Source organism: Chlorocebus sabaeus, chromosome 3, assembly GCF_047675955.1.
Source record: "Chlorocebus sabaeus isolate Y175 chromosome 3, mChlSab1.0.hap1, whole genome shotgun sequence".
NCBI classification, from domain to species: Eukaryota; Metazoa; Chordata; class Mammalia; order Primates; family Cercopithecidae; genus Chlorocebus; species Chlorocebus sabaeus.
Window position 1 is genome coordinate 1,611,264 of NC_132906.1, and position 20,992 is coordinate 1,632,255.

Below are 20,992 nucleotides of genomic sequence, written 5' to 3' on the forward strand. Positions count from 1 at the left end.
GGTTCAGGTTCAACTAGTTTTCCAGAGAGGCTGCTTGGGAGGGTTAGACCTCAACATACAATTCAGATGGACGTGGAAGAATATAAAGCCCTTTCTTCTCTCATCTCTACCTACCAAAATCACGCTGCTAGAGCTTAGCACAAAGCCATGTCCTTTACAAGCCCCAGGGCTGTTAGAAATGATCTTTCATGACATTTTGTTTGTAACCTAGCTATAAAACTGTCACATTCGTTTTCTAGGGTGACTATAACAAAGTACCACAAAACTGGGGAATAATAGAAATTTGTTGTCTCACAGTTTAGGAGGGTAGGTGTCCCAAATCAAAGTGTTGGCAAGGATATTGGATATGTTTTGGATGTGTGTTCGCTCCAAATCCCGTATTGAAATGTGATCCCAATGTTGGAGGTGGGACCTGGTGGGAGGTACTGGATCATGAGGGTGGATCCCTCATGAATGGTTTAGTGCCATCCCCTTGGATAAGGGGTTCCTTCTCTAGTAGTTCATAAGAGATCTGATTGTTTAAAAGAGCCTGATCCTTCCCCCACTCTCTCTCTTGCCCCGTCTCTTGCCATGTGACACGCTCGCTCCCCTTTCCCTTCTGCCATGATCGGAAACTTCTTGAGGCCTCACCAGAAGCATGTGCTGTCCCCATACTTTCTGTACAGCCTGGAGAGCTGTGGGCCAATTAATCCGCTTTTCTTTATAAATTACCCAGTCTCAGGTATTCCTTTATATCAGTGTAAGAACGGCCCAACACAGCCATGCGCCCTCTGAAACTCGTAGGGGAGAATTCTTCTTTGCTTCTTCCTAGCCTTTGGTGGTGGCCATTAGTCATGGCCTCCCTTGGCCTGCAGTGGCAGTGGCATCACCCCAATATCTACTGCTATCCTCAGGTGGAGTTCTCCTTCCCTGTCTCTCCCCTTATATTGGGTTAAGGGCCTACCCTACTCTAGTATTGCTTCATCTTAACTAATTACATCTACAACAGGCCCACTTCCAAAGAAGGCCACATTCCTTTTTTTTTTTTTTTTTTTGGGTAGAGTCTTGCTCTGTCACCCAGGTTGGAGTGCTGTCACATGATCTTGGCTCACTGCAACCTCCACCTCCCAGCTTCAAGCGATTCTCGTGCCTCAGGCTCCTGAGTAGCTGGGATTACAGGTGTGCACCACCACGTGCAGCCTGTATTTTGTATTTTTAGTAGAGATGGGGTTTTGCCATGTTGGCCAGGCTGGTCTCAAACTCTTGGAGTCAAGTGATTTGCCTGCCTTGGCCTCCCAAAGTGCTGGGATTACAGGCCTAAGCCACCTCGCTCAGCCAGTAGTTTTGATACTCATTGAAATGTGTGATCTTGCCTACTACCTTGTAAGGTTCTGGAACGTAGAAAGTATTTCTTGCACATCCACAGTGACTTGCAGTAGGAAATATTTAGTAAGAAATTGTTGAACGAATATTTGAAATTTTCTATTGTTAGCCAGTTACTCCATGAATTAATGTTCTTTTGCTTGTGAGCAATTGGAACCAGTGTCTTAAACCCCTTCCTTCCATTTCCATGTTGGACTTGTGATTTCACTCCATCTTTGCTACTGGTTTTGACAACAGGGAATCATTTAAAGACTTTAGGCAGTGTAGTGATGTGAGCAGAATTACATTTTGTAACAGTCGCTCTGACTGTGGTAGGAAGAACGGATTGGAGGCAGGAAAGTCTAGAGGCAAGGAGACCAGTTGGGAGGCTGTCGCAGTCATAGAGGCAAGAGTGGTGGCCTGACCTTGATTTGTGGCATGATAAGAAAGCTACTTAGGGCTGGGCATGATGGCTCACGCCTGTGGTCCCAGCACTTGGGGAGGCCACAGTGGACAGATCACCAGGTCAGGAATTTGAGACCAGCCTGTCCAACATGGTAAAACCTCATCTCTACTAAAAAAAAAAAAAGAAAGAAAAAAGCAAGCTACTTAGGACTTCAGAGCAGCTTTGATGTACCCACTCTACTCCAAAACATAGCAATGGTAGATAGAAAATAAAAGACAAAGTCAGCCTCAAACCCTCATCCCCCACCTCTATCCCTCTCCATTCTCTAACAAAGGAGAATTGTGCTGATTGATCTCTAGGATAATGGCTTTTCATGGAGACTGGAGGACACCATGCAACTCCCTAACCTGGAAATAAACCAAGTTGCCAACTAGCCTGGGGACTAGATCTGTGGTTTCCCCGTTATAACCACCATCCAGGAACCTCAAAATACCATTTTAAGTTCTAGTTCCGGACTGAGAGCTGGGGAAGAATGAGGGCAAGTAGAGGCAGCTATGAAACGATTAGACAGCGTTTATGGAAACCACGTAGATATAAATGTGGAAAGAGTGAAGAAGAAAATACAAACAATTCACTAGTTCAACATTAAATCACAATTTCAAAACACATGAAGAGATCTAATACTGAAAAAGAATGCAAATAAAAATCAACAATCAGAACTAGAGTTCACTCAAAATAAAATTAATTATATGAAGAAGGCTGATGAAGACTTTTGAAAACACTATTTGGCATGCATGTACAAAGAGGTAAATGAAGGAATAACTTCCATCTGAAGTGCACAAAATTTTGAAACAAAATAGTAGACAAAAATGGGAAAAGAACAGGTAGATTTGGCTGGGCGCAGTGGCTCATGCCTATAATCCCAGCACTTTGGGAGGCTGAGGTGGGTGGATCACGAGGTCAGGAGTTCAAGACTAGCCTGGCCAAGATGGTGAAACCCCATCTCTACTAAAAATACAAGAATTAGCCAGGCATGGTGGCGGGCACCTGTCATCCCAGCTACTCAGGAGGCTGAGGCAGGAGAATTGCTTGAACCTGGGAGGCAGAGGTTGCAGTGAGCTGAGATTGCACCACTGCACTCCAGCCTGGGCGACAGAGCGGGACTCTAAGAAAACAAAAAACAACAGGTAGATTTGAAAAATAATAATTACAAGTCTTCGAAATAAGAAAATATTGCTGTCAAATTTAAAACTTAATAGACAGAATAAAATTCCAATCTGGACATTGTGGAAGAGGGGTTTGGCACACAAGGTCCTGGGTCTTGCTTCCTGCTGCAGTGGGCTAAATCTTACTGTGCTGCCCTTTGAATATATCAACCCATCCAAGTGGCAGAGGGGTGGGCTGGAATATATGAAAAAACATAGGCTGGGCACGGTGGTTCACACCTGTAGTCCCAGCATTTTGGGAGGCTGAGGCGGGTGGATCACCTGAGGTCAGGAGTTCAAGACCAGCCTGGCCGACATGGCAAAACTCCATCTCTACTAAAAATACAAAAATTTAGCTGGGCGCCTGTAATCCCAGCTACTTGGGAGGCTGAGGCAGGAGAATTGCTTGAACCCAGGGGTGGAGGTTGCAAGTAAGCCGAGATCGCACCACTGCACTCCAGTCTGGGCGACAGAGTGAGACTCTAGCTCAAAAACAAAAAAAAAAAAAAAAAAAAAAAAAAAACACATAAAGCTATGTTTTTGTCTTTCTACTGATAGGGTTCAGGACATGTTACCCCAATATATGGCACCTTGGCATTTGAGGGAACAGCCAAAACAAGAAAGTCTGTCTAACCTATCCTTCCCTCCTAAAGTAGGCCATAGAAGAATTCTCTGAAGTAGGCCATAACACCCTCATTAGGGAGGTCCCCTCCCTATACCTGGAAGTATATCCTTCAAGACACAGAGATGCCAGCAACCTGAACCAAACTGGCCTTGCTAATTCCCCCCTATTTTATTGCTATTTGTCCTCCGGTCATACTACTATATGACTGTCCATAAAAAACACAGTTTGTCCTGTTTTTTAGGTCTTCATTTCTGAAATCTCCTGTGTCACATAAAACTTAAATAAATGTGTATGTTTTTCTCTTGCTAATCTGTCTTTTATGACAGGTGCCTCAGTTATGAAATGTGCACTGGGTGAGAAATCTTTTCTCCCCTACACTACCAACTATGAAAATATTCTTTGAGAACTTCAGAAGGGCCACAGCTTGCTTTAGGAGCAAGTGAGTTAGGGAAAATTGCAAGTCCACACTCTTTAGTAATGCTCTGGGGAGGGAGAGAAGGAAAAGGAGCAGGTTTAGGGTGGGATGAGAAAGAAGAGAAGGGACGTGGAACCGGTTCAGGAAGCAGAGGCATTACCTGTGGCTGGAAACCCAGTTGCTCACTCCTTTAACCTTCCTCCATGTGTGTCCTGCCCTCAACTCTCACCTGGATTAGCTCACAGCCTCCCCTCTGCTGCCCCAACACACCACTGCCCTCCTCCAGCCTTCTGTAAACACTTTTTCATTCCTGTGCTTGCCCAGAAATAAACCTGTTCTGATAACCTTCTTTGTGCCAAGCACTCGGGAACACGGAGAGAAAACGTTTGCTCTTGTGCAGCTTTGGCTCTTTCTTTGTTTTCCATTTGCCTTCAGTCCACAGAGTGAGCCTTTAGAAAATTAAATCTGCTTCATACACTCGAATGGTCCGAATGACGAGGCATTAACGAAGGCTTTGCAGGCCCTGCAGCTCAGCTGCCTTCCTGCCCCACCTCATCTCCATAGCCCTTCCTTCTAGACGGCCTGCCCCGAGGCTGTGTTTCTCTGTGAACCTCAGGACGTGTTTGCACAGGTCATGCTGTTCCATCCCGGAGCTCTGCCCGCAAAATTTTGGCCCCTTCCTCCTCACCCCAGATTCCCCACCCCTCCCTCAGACCTGGCTTCCTACTAAGGGATAAGAAATAAAAATACGCCCCGTGCAACCTGACTGACCAGACTCCCCACTTGGCCAAGAGGACCCCACAGAAACCTTAAAAACAGTACCTCGCCATGATGGGATGGTAGGGTCACACGCCTCGTTACAGCCCCTCCCTTTTGTGGATTAAACACAACTGACCAGCATTAATGGTAAAATAGAGATCATAAGACTGAGAGAATGGAGTCTTTGTGGCAGTAAGATACCAAATTAGAAACAAGACCATGCCAGGCAAGGGTTAAGCCCTACACTTACAGAATAAATTATGCTCTAACTGCCACAAGGGTTTTTGCTTGTTTGCTTGTTTTCTCTAGCAGCTAAATAAGCACTGGCCTGGAGATAAGCAATATTGAAACAATTACTCCTCTGACCTCCACGTCTGCCTAACTGGCCCCTACGCCCTCTTTCCACCAGCTGTGGCTACAGCTTTGATTGGACAAGAGACTGATTTCAGTAACTTTCTCCTGGCAAGAGACCACCGACCATGGACTGGCTCTGGCCGGTTCCCAGAGGCTGTGCACTGAGTGCCTTTGCATCCCTGCCTCACTTTTCAATGTATAGGGCCTGACTGTAATGCATTGAAATATTTAGGCTTTGTCGATGGCCATACCACCCTGAATGCACCTGGTCTCGTCTGAAATATTAAGGTTCCACTTCAAGGTGAACATAGGTCACATATAACATATATGTTTATCCAGTCTGCATGCATTAGGCCTCCCTCACAGATATTTGTAAGATTATTCTGTAACCTACTGAATATGTATATATAGCTAATCTCACTGGGTACAGATCACAGCCTCTCCCGGTTTTCTCTGAAGTGCCTGCTTTTTGTCCCTGCGAGAGGATGTGTTTCCGAGCCTGTCAGGATGACCACCTGCAGGCTGCAACCCTTTATAGGAAATGCAGCTCTTCTCTCCAAATTTATAGATCTCATGATTTTTTTTAACTTTTAATTTTTGTGGGTACATAGCATGTGTATCTACTTATGGAATATGTACGATATTTTGATATAAGCATACAATGTGTAATAATCACATCAGGGTAAATGAGGCATCCATCTCCTCAAGCATTCATCTTTTGTGTTACAAACAATTCAATTACAATCTTTTAGTTATTTTTTTCTTTTTCTTTTTTTTCTGTTTTTTTGAGACAGAGTCTCGCTCTGTTGCCCAGGCCAGAGTGCAGTGGCAGGATCTTGGCTCACTATAACCTCTGCCTCTCAGGTTCAAGCAATTCTCCTGCCTCAGCCTCCCAAGTAGCTGGGATTACAGGCACTCGCCATCATGCCTGGCTAATTTTATTTTTCCCTTTTTCTTTTTTTTGAGACAGAGTCTCACTCTGTCACCCAGGCTGGAGTGCAGTGGTACAATCATGGCTCAGTATAAATGAGATTACTTTTTTTGATTTCCAGATTGTTCACTGTTGGCATATAGAAATGCTACTGATTTTTGTATGTTGATTTTGTATCCTGCAACTTTACTGAATTTATCAGTTTTAATATTTTTTTGGTGGAGTTTTTCCAAATATAAGATAATACCATTTGCAAACAGGGATAATTTGACTTCTTCCTTCTCAATCTGATTGCCTTTTCTTTCTTTCTTTTGATTGCTGTAACCGGAATTTCAGTATTTTGTTGAATAACAGTGGTGAGAGTGGGCATCCTTGGCATGTTCCAGATCTTAGAAAAAAGGCTTTCAGTTTCCCCCATTCAGTGTGATACTAGCTGTGGGTCTGTCATATATAGCTGTTTTTATGTTGAGGTATGTTCCTTTTTTTTTCTTTTTGAGACAGGGTCTCACTCTGTAACCCAGATTGGAGTGCAATAGCATGATCTCAGTTCACTGCAACCTCCACTTCCCAGATGCAAGCAATTCTCCAACCTCAGCCTCCTGAGTAGCTGGGACTACAGGCATGAGCCACCAACACCAGCTAATTTTGGTATTTTTTGTAGAGACGGGGTTTTGTCACATTGCCCAGACTGATCTCTAACTCCTGAGCTCAAAATGATTCACCCACCTTAGCCTCCTAAAGTGCAGGGATTACAGGTGTGAGCCACAACACACAGCTAGAGGTATGTTCCTTCTATACCCAGTTGTCTGAGGGTTTTTAAAAGGAAGGGATGTTGTATTTTGTCAATTGATTTTTTAGCATCAATTGAAATGATTATATGGTTTTAATCCTTCATTCTGTTGATATGATGTGTCATATTGATTGATTTGCATATGTTGAACCATCCTTGCATACCTGGGATAAATCCTACTTGGTCTTGATGAAGTATGTTTTTTTTTTTTTTTTTTTTTTTTTTTTTTGAGATGGAGTTTTGTGCTTGTTGCCCAGGCTGGAGTGCAATGGCAATATCTCAGCTCACTGCAACCTCAGCCTCTTGGGTTCAAGTGATTTTCCTACCTCAGCCTCCTGCGCTGGGAATAAAGGCACCCACCTCCAAGCCTGGCTAATTGTTGTACTTTTAGTAGAGACAGGGTTTCACCATGTTGGCCAGGCTGGTCTTGAACTCCTGAGCTCAGGTGATTCCCACACCTCAGCCTCCCAAACTGCTGGGATTACAGACATGAGCCACTGCACCCAGCTTTAAGCCACCACACCCGGCCTAATGTTTTTAATGTGTTGTTGAATTTGGTTTGCTGTATTTTGTTGAGAATTTTTGCATCAATGTTCATCAGAGATTAGCCTGTAGTTTTCTTCTTTTGATGTATCTTTGTCTGGTTTTAGTATCAGGGTAATACTGGCCTCATAGAATGAGTTGGAAGTATTTCCTCCTCTATTTCTAGGAAGAGTTATGACTTTAAAGGAAATAATTTTTACTTGTTACTGGTCTGTGCAGGTTTTGGATTTCTTTATGGTTCAATCTTAGTAGGTTGTATGTGTCTAGGAATGTATCTATTTCTTCTAGGTTTTCCAATTTATTGGCATATAGTTGCTCATGGTAGCCATAATGATCCTTTGAATTTATACAGTATCAGGTGTAATGTCTCCTTTTTCACCCATATTCTACTTATTTGGGTTTTGTCTCTTTTTTTTTCTTAGTCTGGCTAGAGGTTGTCAGTTTGTTGATCTTTTCAAAAAGCCAACTTTTCATTTTATTGATCTTTTGTGTTGTTTTCTTTGTTTCAGTTTCACTTATTTCTGCTCTGAGCTTTACTAGTTCTTTTCTTCTACTAACTTTGGGTTTGATTTGCTCTTGCTTTTCTAGTTCTTTAAGATGCATCATTAGGTTGGTTATTTAAAATTTTCCTTCTTTTCTGATATTGGCACTTATAGATCTAAACTTCCCTCTTAGTACTGCTTTTGCTATGTCCCAGGGGTTTTGATATGTTGTGTTTCCATTATTGTTTGTTTCAAGAAAATTTTCAATTTTCTTCTTAATCTCTTCATTGACGTACTTGTCATTCAGGAGCATATTGTTTAATTTCCACATGTTTGTAGTTTCCAAAATTATTCTTGTTATTTCTTTCTTTCTTTCTTTTTTTTTTGGAAACAGAGTTTCACTCTTGTTGCCCAGGCTGGAGTGCAATGGCATGATCTCAGCTAACTGCAACCTCTGCCTCGTGGGTTCAAGTGATTTTCCTGCCTCAGCCTCCCAAGTAGCTGGGATTATAGGCATGCACCACCACGCCTGGCTAATTTTGTATTTTCAGTAGAGATGGGGTTTCTCTATGTTGGTCAGGCTGGTCTCGAACTGCTGACCTCATGTGATCTGGCCACCTTGGCCTCCCAAAGTGCTGGGATTACAGGCATGAGCCACCACGCCCGGCCAGTTTCTAGTCTTATTCCATTGCAGTCAAAGAAGATACTTGATATTATTTCCATTTTTTGAATATTTTAAGACCTGTTTTGTGTCCTAACATATGGGCTATCCTTGATAATGATCCATGTGCTGAGAAGAAGAATATGTATTGTGTAGTCATTGGATGAAATGTTCTGTAAACATCTATTATGTCCATTTGTGCTATAATGTGATTAAATCTGATGTTTCTTTGTTTGCTTTTTTTTTTTTTTTGAGACAGGGTCTGGCTCTGTTGCCCAGGCTTGAGTGCAGTGGTGTGATCTCAGCTCACTGCAACCTCTGCCTCCTGGGTTCAAGCAATCCTCCCACCTCAGTCTCCTGAGTAACTGGGACTACAGGCACATGCAACCACACCCAGCTAATTTTCATATTTTTTTTTTTTTTGTAGAGATCAGGTTTTGCCATGTTGCTCAGCTGGTCTCAAACTCTTGAGCTCAAGCAATCCACCTACCTTGCTTGACCTCCCAAAATACTAGGATTACAGGCGTGAGCCACCATGCCTGGCCTTCTTTGTTAATTTTCTGTCTCGACGATCTGTCCAATGCTGAAAGTTGGGCATTAAAGTCTCCAGCTATTATTGTATTGGGATCTATCTATCGCTAACAATATTTGCATTGTATATCTGGTTGCTCCAGTGTTGAGTGCATATATATGTACAATTGTTATGTCCTCTTGCTGAAGTAACCCCATTATCATTATATAATGATCTTCTAAATCTCTTTTAATAGTTTTTGTCTTGAATCTATTTTGTCTCATATAATTATAGCTACTCCTGCTCTTTTCTGGTTTCCATTTGCATGGAATATCTTTTCCATCCCTTTATTCCACACTGCAACTTTGTAGGTGAAGTGTGTTTCTTGTAGGCAGCAGATTGTTGGGTCTTGTTTTTTAATCCATTCAGCCACTCTATGTCTTTTGATTGGAGAATTCAGTCCATTCATGTTTAATTAATGTTATTATTGATAAGTAAGGATTTACTTCTGCCATTTTATTAATTTGTTTTCTAGCCTTTTCGTTCTTCTTTTCTCCCTTCTTGTCTTCCTTTTATTTATTTATTTATTTTTTAAAATTTATTTATTATTATTATACTTTAAGTTGTAGGGTACATGTGCACAACATGCAGGTTTGTTACATATGTATACTTGTGCCATGTTGGTGTGCTGCACCCATCAACTCGTCATTTACATCAGGTATAACTCCCAATGCAATCCCTCCCCCCTCCCCCCTCCCCATGATAGGCCCCGGTGTGTGATGTTCCCCTCCCCGAGTCCAAGTGATCTCATTGTTCAGTTCCCACCTATGAGTGAGAACATGCGGTGTTTGGTTTTCTTGTCTTCCTTTTAGTGAAGGTGATTTTCTCTGGTGATATGTTTTAATTTCTTACTTTTTATTTTTTGTATATCCTTTGTATATTTCTAGATTTGAGGTTACCACAAGACTTGCAAATAATATCCTATGTCATTATTTTAAACTGATGACAACTGAACACTGATTGTATAAACTAGCAAACAAGCAAAAAGAAAACTAATGACAACTCTGTAAGTTCACCCCCTTACTTTTTAACTTGTTGTTTGTATTTATATCTTATTATACTATGTATTGAAAAGTTGTTTTAGTTATTATTTTTGATCTGTTTATCTTTTCATCTTTCTACTTAGGATATAAGTACTTTACACACCAGAATTACAGTGTTATACTCTTCCACGTTTTTATGTGTTACTTACTATTAACTGAGTTTTGTACATTCAAATAATTTCTTATTGCTCATTAACATCCTTTTTTGGCCGGGCACGGTGGCTCACGCCTGTAATCCCAGCACTTTGGGAGGCTGAGGCGGGTGGATCACAAGGTCAGGAGATTGAGACCATCCTGGCTAACACAGTGAAACCCCGTCTCTACCAAAAATATAAAAAATTAGCCAGGCGTGGTGGCAGATGCCTGTAGTCCCAACTACTTGGGAGACTAAGGCAGGAGAACAGAGTAAACCCAGGAGGCGGAGCTTGAAGTGAGCCAAGATCGTGCCACTGCACTCCAGCCTGGGCAACAAGGCGAGACTCTATCTCAAAAAAAATAAAATAATATAAAAAATAAACAAATCATTTTTTTTTTTTCCAGATTGAAGAACTCCCTTTAGCATTTCTTCTCGGAAGGTCTGGTGTTGATGAAATCTTTCAGCTTTTGTTTGTCTGGGAAAGTCTGTATTTCTCCTTCATGTTTGAAGGATATTTTCACCAGATATGCCATCCTAGGGTAAAAATTTTTCTCCTTCAGCACATTAAATATGTTGTGCCACTCTCTCCTGGCCTGAAACGTTTCCACTGAAAAGTCTGCTGTCAGTGGTATTGGAGCTCCATTTTATGTTGTTTCTTTTCTCTTGCTGCTTTTAGGATCCTTTCTTTGTCTGTCCTTGACTTTGGGGAGTTTGATTATTAAATGCCTGGAGCCAAATCTGCTTGGCGTTCTATAGCCTTCTTATTCTTGAATATTGATATCCTTCTCTAGCTTTGGGAAGTTCTCTGTTTTATCCTTCTGAATAAACTTTCTACTCCTATCTTTCCCTCTACCTCCTCTTTAAGGTCAGAAACACTTAGACTTTCCCTTCGAGGCTATGTTCTAGATCTTATAGGTGTGCTTCATTCTTTTTTTATTGTATTTTTTTTGTATTTTTCTTTTGTCTCCTCTGACTATATATATATATATTTTTTTTTTTTGAGACGGAGTCTTGCTCTGTCACCCAGGCTGGAGTGCAGTGGCCGGATCTCAGCTCACTGCAAGCTCCTCCTCTCGGGTTCATGCCATTCTCCTGCCTCAGCCTCCTGAGTAGCTGGGACTACAGGCACCTGCCACCTCGCCTGGCTAGTTTTTTGTATTTTTTAGTAGAGACGGGGTTTCACCGTGTTAGCCAGGATGGTCTCGATCTCCTGACCTCGTGATCCACCCATCTCAGACTCCCAAAGTGCTGGGATTACAGGCTTGAGCCACCGTGCCCGGCCTCTGACTATATTTTCAAATAGCCTGTCCTCAAGCTAATTCTTCTGCTTAATCAATTCTGCTATCGAGAGATTCTGATGCATCCTTTAACATGTCTATTGCATTTTTCAACTCCAGAATTTCTGCTTCATTCTTTTTAATTATTTCAATTTTCTTTGTTAAACATATTTGCTAGGATTCTGACTTCCTTCTCTATGTTATTTTGAATTTCTTTGAGTTTCCTCAAATAAGCCAATTTGAATTCTGTCTGAAAGGTCACATATCTCTGTCTCTCCAGGACTGGCCCCTGGTGCCCCATTTAGTTCATTTGGCAAGGTCATGTTTTCCTGGATGATCTTGACACTTGCGGATGTTTGTTGGTGTCTGGCCATTGAACTGTTAGGTATTTATTGTAGTCTGCGCAGTCTGGGCTTGTTTGTACCTGGCCTTGTTGGGCAGGCTTTTTGGTTTGAAGGGACTTTTTTTTTTTTTTTGAGACGGAGTCTCGCTCTGTCGCCCAGGCTGGAGTGCAGTGGTGTGATCTCGGCTCACTGCAAGCTCCGCCTCCCGGGTTCACGCCATTCTCCTGCCTCAGCCTCCCGAGTAGTTGGGACTACAGGCGCCCGCCACTGCGCCCGGCTAATTTTTTCTATTTTTAGTAGAGAAGGGGTTTCACCATGGTCTCGATCTCCTGACCTTGTGATCCACCTGCCTCGGCCTCCCAAAGTGCTGGGATTACAGGCGTGAGCCACCGCGCCCGGCCTTGAAGGGACTTAAGTGTTGTGATCTAAGTGTTTGGTCACTGCAGCTGTACCTGCATTAGGAGGCACCCCATGCCCAGTAACACTGTGGTTCTTACAAACTTGTAGAGGTATCACCTTGGTGGTCTTGGATAAGATCCCCAAGAATTCTCTGGATTGCCAGACAGAGACTCTTGTTCTCTTCCCTTATTTTCTCCCAAACAGATGGAGTTTCTCTCTTTGTGCTGAGCTCCTTGGAGCTGGGGAAGTGGTAACACAAGCAGCCCTGTGGCTACCATCACTGGGTCTGTGCTGGATCAGACCTGAAGCCAGCACACCACTGGGTCTTGCCCAAGCCCTGATGTCATCACTACCTGGCTACCCCCTATGTTTGCTCAAGGTCCTAGGGCTCTACAATTAGCAGGTAGTAAAGTCAGCCAGTCAGTCTCACGTTTTTCTCTTCAAGGCAGTGAGTTCCCCTAGACTCTGGCTGGGTCTAGAGATGCTATCCAGGAGCCAGGGCCTGGAGTCGAAAACCTTAGAAATTTACCTGGCACTCTATTCTACTGTGGCTAAAACCACAAGACAAAGTTTTCTCCCTCTTTCCCCCTCCCTTTCCCCGGGCAGAGGAGTCTTTCCCCATGTCTACTCCCACCACAGGCCCACAGGGAGTACTCTCAGTGTACCACTGATGTTCAGTTAAGGCCCAAGGCCCATTTAGTCAGCTTATGGTGAATGCTGCCAAGCCTGGGATTCACCCTTCAGGACAGCGGGCTCCCCTCTGACCCAGGGTATGTCCAGAGGTGTCATCTAAGAGCCAAGGCCTGGAAGTGAGGACCCAAAAATCCCACATGGTGCTCTCCCCCACTGTGACTGAGCTGGTGTCTAAGCTGCAAGCTTCCCTCTCCTTTTCTCAAGCAAAAGGAGTCCCTTATTGTAGCCACCACAGCTTTGACACAAGGTCCGTGGTGTGTATTACCTGGTTACTGCTACTGATTATTCAGGGCCCAAGGGCTCTTTACTCAGCAGGTGATGAACCCTGCCAGGACTGGGTCCTTTCCTTCAAAGCAGTGAGTTTCCTTCCAGCCCATGGTGTATCTAGAAATGTCATCTGGGAGGTGGGGCCTCACGGCTCTGCCCTGTGCCCTATCCTACTGAGGCTAAGCTTACATCCAGGTTACAAAAACAAAGTTCTCTTTATTTTTCCCTCTCATCTCTTCAAGTGGAAGGAAGGGGTCTCTTTTGGAGCTGCAGGCTGTGCTGCCTGGGGTTGGGGGAGGACTGATGCAAGCACTCCCTTAGCTGGTCTGGCTGGTGTCTCACTAGGCTGAGTGTCCTCCAGGCCCACTGGCTCTAAGCCCAGCACAGCACTAGGACTTGCATAGGAGCTGGAGTCTTTGTGGACTAGAGAGACTCCTGAAAAAAAGAACAAGAAAATACTGGTCAGGTGTTTTGTAGAATGTCCCTTAATTTGGGTGTATCTGATGTTTTCTCATGACTAGCCAGGGATTATGGATTTTTTAAAAATTAAGTCTGAACAGATGGGTTATGGATTTTTGAGAAGAAAACCAGAGAGGTGACATGCCTTTCCCATGTCATCGCGTCAAGCTGTATTTGATAATCGACGTGACTTTTTACAGTGATGCTAATCTTGCTCACTTGGTTAAGATGTTGTCTCCATGTAAAGTTAATCAGTTTTTCTTTTTTCCTACACTATTCATTAGAAAACAGTCATTCAGTCCAGCCGCACTCAAAAAGAGAGGAATTCGATTCAATTTCCTGGCCGGGCGCGGTGGCTCACACCTGTAGTCCCAGCACTTTGGGAGGCCGAGGTGGGCAGATCACTTGAGGTCAGAAGTTCAAGACCAGCCTGGCCAACATGGCGAAACCCGATCTCTACTAAAAATAAAAAAATTAGCCAGCGTGGTGTCATGTTCCTGTAATCCCAGCTACTTGGGAGGCTGAGGCACAAGAATTGCTTGAACTTGGGAGGCAGAGGTTGCAGTGAGCCAAGATCGTACCACTGCACTCCAGCCTAGGCGACAGAATGAGACTCCATCTCAAAAACCAAAAGAAAAGAGATTCCACTGCCTGAGAGAGGAATATCAAAGAATGTGTGCAATCATTAATAAGTCTATAGGGAGGAGGCCTTTTGAGGCTCTGCAGAAATCCTGCTTCTCTGTGAAGTTTCCCCCACTAATTTCTAGTATCCATCAGTGGGTCTTGACTCCTCGAGGTCCTTCTTGTTTTTCTTTGCTGCAGGATTGTCTAATGATCTGTTTCCTGACTACAAAATGCAGCTACAAGGGAGCTTAGAGATTTAGCTGTCACGGTGGGTTGATAAATAGATTCTCAGCCCTGATTACCATATGAGCTTCTGGTTTGGTTAGGTTTTCTGTTTCTGCATTTCTTGAAGTTTGTCCCTCACAAACCTTCCTGGCCATTGTTCTCTGATCAGTCCGGGTATATGTTGTTGATTGTATTTAGGCTACAGGAAAAGTCTGGGCTAAGAGGCTGCCACTGAAAACATTGATTAATGTCACAAGTCACATGGGAGGCAAGTTGTGAAATGACCAGAAAAGCAGGTTTTTAGAAAACATTATGTAGCTGCACTATCTCTATTTCTCTATTACTGTGATATCTCTCTTAGATCACTTTGGACTGAGAACTGATGAGTTCCTGGTAAACAAAATCAGAGTAAGCAGCTGTCCTAGACAGTGAGAGGGGCAGATGCCAAGCTCTTGAGTGTTTGTGGTGGGGGCAGGGCTGCATTTGGAACAGCCTTTGTAGTCAAATACCCCATCTATGTTAAGTTTCTGTGTGATATAGTTAGGTATTTCCCCTATGTTTGATTATTTAATTAAAGACTGTCACTTTCCTTAGACTGGAAAGTTTTTAAAGGAAGAACTAGTTCTATTTTATCATTGTGAGTCTAGCACACAGGCACATAATAGGCACTATATTATATTAACTGAATGAATGAATGACAAGTAACTTGGAGTTAGAAATGTTCATGTTTTCCTACAGTTTTCTCAACCTCCCCATAACTTCAATCGCAGAAGCAGTCTTGTATTATGGTGATTATATTCTCTAGTACTTATTAGAATAGCGCTATATTTACTCACACTATTAGGTAAGAAGACAGTTGTGGATTAGCCTAAGGACTGAGTTATAAGGCAGAACACAGTTAAGGTTAGATTGAATCGAGGCCTAAACAACTTTAAGACATATGGGAAAGGTATAGACTGTGGGGTCGGGGATATCTGTATTCAAATCCCAGCCTTACCACTTCTTAGCTATGCATTCTAGAAATTAACTAATCTCCCTGAGAGTCACTTTCTCCTCCTGTATAATAGGAATAATAGTATCTTTCTCGTAGCATTTATTGTGAGGATTAGGGGAAATTCTTTGTTTTGTTTGTTGTTGTTGTTGTTGTTTTTGCAACAGAGTCTCGCTCTGTCGCCCACGCTGGAGTGCAGCTGCATGAACTTGGCTCACTGCAACCTCTGCCTCCTGGGTGCAATTAATTCTCCTATCTCAGCCTCCCAAGTAGCTGGGACTACAGGCGCCCACCACCACACCGCCCAGCTAATTTTTGTGTTTTTTTTTTAGTAGAGACAGGGTTTCAACATATTGGTCAGGCTGGTCTTGAACTTCTGACCTCAGGTGATCCACTCCCCTCGGCCTCCCAAAGTGCTGGGGTTACAGGTGTGAGCCACCGCGCCCGGCAGGAGATTTTATATATAGGGACACATAGGTCTAAATATAGTTCATGTAAGCCATACATATGTACTTATAGGTGTATATATTTGCATTTTATATCTAATACATATGTATATAGAAATATTCTAATATGTATATATGTATGTCTGCTACGCCTCTACCTCCTTATCTACCTATGTTATATATCTGCAGTTTCTGGCACATGGTCATTGAGTTAGGATCCACATTAAGTATTTCAATAGTTTTTTTTTTTTTTTTAGGGACTGGGGAAGGGGAGCTTAACAGAAAAACAATTAATAGAAGGAGCTGGTTAAACAGGTGTTAGAAGAGTGAAGCAGCAAAGAAGAAAGTAAATGCTGGAAGCAGCTACCACTCCCTCGGCCAGGGCACTAAGAGAAGAGGCTGGGGGATTAAAATCCAGAAACTGGAAGGAAAGGCCTGCGGTGCCCAGGAGGCGCCTGGTGCCAGTGCCTGGGCGGGTGGCGGGAGCGGGGAGAGGACACAATGTGGCTGGTTCTGGGAGTGCAAAACAAAACATTAAAAAACAAATACAGAGACTGGTACTGACCGCTGCCAGGATGAACGCTGAGCGCAGACACAAATAACCCGGACCGGGCACAGAGGAGCCAGCCCTTCCCTCCCCGCCGGCTTGCGGCTCCCTCTACTGCCCCCTATCGGCAGAGCCTAGCACGCCGCCAGCAAGCAACGGGAACCGGGTTTTCAGGGTCTGGGACCTGCCCCATCATTACATTCCATATGTGTGCGAGCCAGGGGATGGCAAAGAGAGACAACAGCTTAGCAACCTTAGTAACCTAATTTACTCATTCGCCATTGTCACAGCTGCCTAGAATTTCATTGTACAATTATAACACAATTTATCCATTTTCATGGTACTAGATTTTTTTTTTTTTGTTTTTTGTTTTTGAGACGGAGTCTCGGTCTGTCGCCCAGGCTGGAGTGCTGTGGCACGATCTCGGCTCACTGCAAGCTCCGCCTCCCGGGTTCACGCCATTCTCCTGCCTCAGCCTCCGGAGTAGCTGGGAGTACAGGCGCTCGCCACGCCTGGCTAACTTTGTATTTTTAGTAGAGACGGGGTTTCACCGTGTTAGCCAGGATGGTCTCGATCTCCTGACCTCATGATCCACCTGCCTCGGCCTCCCAAAGTGCTGGGATTACAGGCGTGAGCCACTGCGCCCGGCCGCTGCTAGATATTTATGTTGTTTCTGAATTTTTATTTGAAATGATGCTACAATGAACATTCCTTTAATTCTTTTTGGATCATAAAATTTTGGGGAAGAGCTCTCACGACATTCTGCAAAGCAAACAGGAGTTATTGATATATTTTCACCCACTATTGAATGTTTAAATATTCTGTAAGTCCAAGTGTGGTAAGTACTATAACCACACTATTTTCTCCCATTTCATCCTCTTGGCAAGAGAACTCTCCTAGAAAGAAGACTAGCACCTAGCAGAATGCTTTGAATAGAGCAGGTTTCAATAAAGATTTGACATTGATGACGCTGAAGAGATAACCTGGTTAGTAACAAGATGTTGCATAGAGATTCCAAACATTAATTTCTCTCCTTGCCGAACGTAAGCAAACACAAACAGCAGGTGCTAATGGTAAATGTGGTAAAGCGCTCACTTCTCTGAGTTGGTCAATATTTAGCTGAGGCATGTCAGTCAAAAGCCTCCCACAATGTTTCTCCTTCATTAAGCAAGTAATCTCTGACATATTCTGTAATTTTCTGTATATCTTCTTTATTATATGGTTAGTTTTTCTGTTAAAGATCATGTGTGGGCTGGGCATGGTAGCTCACGCCTGTAATCCCAGCACTTTGGGAGGCCAACGTGGGCGACAGGAGTTCAAGACCAGCTTGGCCAACATGGCGAAACCCCATTTCTACTAAAAATACAAAAATTAGCTGGGAGTGGTGGCAGGTGCCTGTAATCCCAGCTACTCAGGAGAATCGCTTTAACCCGGAGTCAGAGGTTGCAGTGAGCCTAGATGGTGCCACTGCACTCCAGCTTGGGTGACAAAGTGAGACTTTGTCTCTAAATAAATAAATAAATAAATAGAGAGAAAGGAAAGGAAGACAAAGGAAGGAAGAGTGAGATAAAGAAAACAAAAGAAAAGAAAAGAAAAAAGAAAAGGAAAAAAAAGAAAAAAAGAAAAGAAAGGAAGGAAAGAAAGCGAAAGTCATGCTTGGTGTATGCAAGGCAGATAAAAAAATTTTTGGAAGAGCAAGGCTGCCACCTTGTGGAACATTTGTATTGAATGCTTTCACTTTAAATCAACTGTAATGCTACAAGTGAGTTGACAATCCTTGGGCCGGGCGCGGTGGCTCAATCCTGTAATCCCAGCACTGTGGGAGGCCGAGACGGGCGGATCACGGAGCCAGGAGATCGAGACCATCCTGGCTAACATGGTGAAACCCCGTCTCCACTAAAAAATACAAAAAACCAGCCCGGGCGACAGAGCAAGACTCCGTCTCAAAAAAAAAAAGAATTCTTTTAATTTTTCTCAATACGAGTTTTCTCCCTGCATTTCACGGCATTGATGTGGTATTAGTGTCAGTTTGCACTCCAGCTTTTGAAGATATGCAATTTTCCATTAAAGAAAACTTAGTGCCTCACTTTTTCTCTGCTGCCTTCGTCTACGGATCTGTGTGCTTATCTGCATCGAACTCTGACTTTGAAGAGTCTGCCTTGTCCTCCCTCAGAACCATCAGGAAAATGTCTTAAAAAGTCCATTAACTGCTACAATTTAGAATTAAATACCTGTCACTTCCAAGGCAGAGGTGAGAACATGTGAAGTTGAACAGATCACAGGGGATGCCCACTGGGGTCAGGAGTGCCTCCTCTGAGCATGGAAACTTCTCTCCCTAACTGGCTCGAGTTGGGTTCAGCTGTTCAACATGTGCACTTGATGTTGGATCTTCTTTGGCACGATGTTGGCAGAGACGTTGGAATCTAGATAACTGTTTAAGGCACGAGCCCGGCAACGTGGGCACTGCTTTTTCTTCTTCTTGTTCCTTGCTTATGTATCACTGGGACAGAGGTGAGGGGTGGCAGGAATATCACTTATGGGATCAGAAAATGAAAACCCAGGACTCGAAAGTCTGGTAGCTGAGGGTCTAGAAGATTCCTCTCTGCTTACTTAAATCCCTACTGTCTTACCTCTTGGCCCATAATAAAAGGAAAACATGCCCCAGGCAGAGAAAAGGCAAAATATTATGAATTGAATTAAAACCATGTACATAGCTCTTAATGTACTGCATGCTGTCAAATGTATTGGCTATTAAGGGGTAAGTATGTTGATTTCTTGGAGCCAGGTAGACAATTTGAAAGTTCTCTTGGTTGACCATGGTGGCTCATGTCTGTAATCCCACCCAGCACTTTGGGAGGCTGAGGTGGGTGGGTCACTTGAGGCCAGGAGTTTGAGACCAACTTGGCCAACATGGCAAAACCCCGCCTCTTCTAAAAATGCAAAAATTAGCTGGGTGTGGTGGCGTGTGCCTGTAGTCCCAGCTACTTGGGAGGCTGAGGCATGAGATTCGCTTGAACCTGGGAGGCAGAGGTTGCAGTTAGCTGAGATCACATCACGGCACACTCCAGTCTGGGCAAGACTCTAAAAAAGAAAAAAAAAAAAAAAAAAGGTTCTCCTGAAACTTATTTGTGACTTTCACCCTGATCCTCTAGTGTTTGAGTGTAATTTGCCCTGCAGTCCCCTGGAGTCTCCTAAACTGGTCTTAGCCTATAGAACTGCACAGCTTAGAACAATCCACTGTGTCCGCCCAGCACTCTTGCTACCTTCTGGGAGTAGTCACCCCCATCTTTTAGGAAACGTTCCTTCCCTGCTACCCTCCAACAGTGCGGGGGCATGGCAACTGCCATGTTGGTATAGACCCTGCCCTCCTGCTGCAGTGGATTGGTCTGGAATAGAACCTGATTCAGACAGGGCAGCCAATCAGCCCCTTTCCCAGGGATTTTTGACTCTTAGGGAGAGCAGAGTTAGAATTTCTCTGCTGTACATGCAGTGAAAGAGAATGAAATTGCCGCCCAAACAGAAGTAAACAAAAGCCTGGTGAGAGTTCTGAGGGCCTCAGGTCCTCAGTTGGAGTTTTCCTACATCCCAGCTGCTCCCCTGACCTCCCCAGGTTTGACCTTGTGACGCTCCTGTAGACCCTTCCTATCAACTCCTCTTTTGTCTAACCCATTTCGAGATGGCTTTCTGTTGTTTCCGTCCAAGAGTCGTACTGATTACATACGGAGAAGCCTTTATCAAGGTCCCAGCTTGGCCAGGAAAGACTGGAGTACCAAAGAGTATTCCTTCCCTGTAAGCAGATGATACGGAAACCAGATCATCAGAAGGTTGCTCGGAGACCATAAAATCAGAACAAGGTGTACTAATGTAATAATGTGATTAACAGCAACAGGCCCTGCTAATCTAATGTGCTCATCTTTAAATAGAAATAGATCTGTCATGAAAGGAGAATGCTTCGTTGCTAGGGCTCCCTTTATTTGGAAAGCTCTTGGATGACCACTGCATTGCTTGTTTCTGTGGCCTCTTTTCTATGCTTGCATGATTGACTCAATGCTCTTTGTGATTTATTTGTTCATGGATTCAAAAATATTTATTGGACATCTGCTCTATGACAGGTGTTGTTTCAAGGTTCAAGAACACAATGGTGAATAAAGAAAAATTCCTGCTATAGTCCCAGCTACTCGGGAAGCTGAGCCAGGAGGATTGCTTGAGCCCAGGAGGTCTGGACTAGCCTGGACAACGTAGTGAGATCCTGTCTCTAAAAAGGAAAAATAGAAATCCCTGCTTTTATGGAACTTACATTCTAATAGGATAAGCAGATATAAACATATACACATATATGTGTATATACACACTTTAAGTTGATGATCAAGTTCTAGTAAGAAAACAACATAGGGAAAGAGGGTGGAGCACAGTGGGGATTGGTTTGTCATGGTCTTTTTTTTTTTTTTCTCCTTCCAG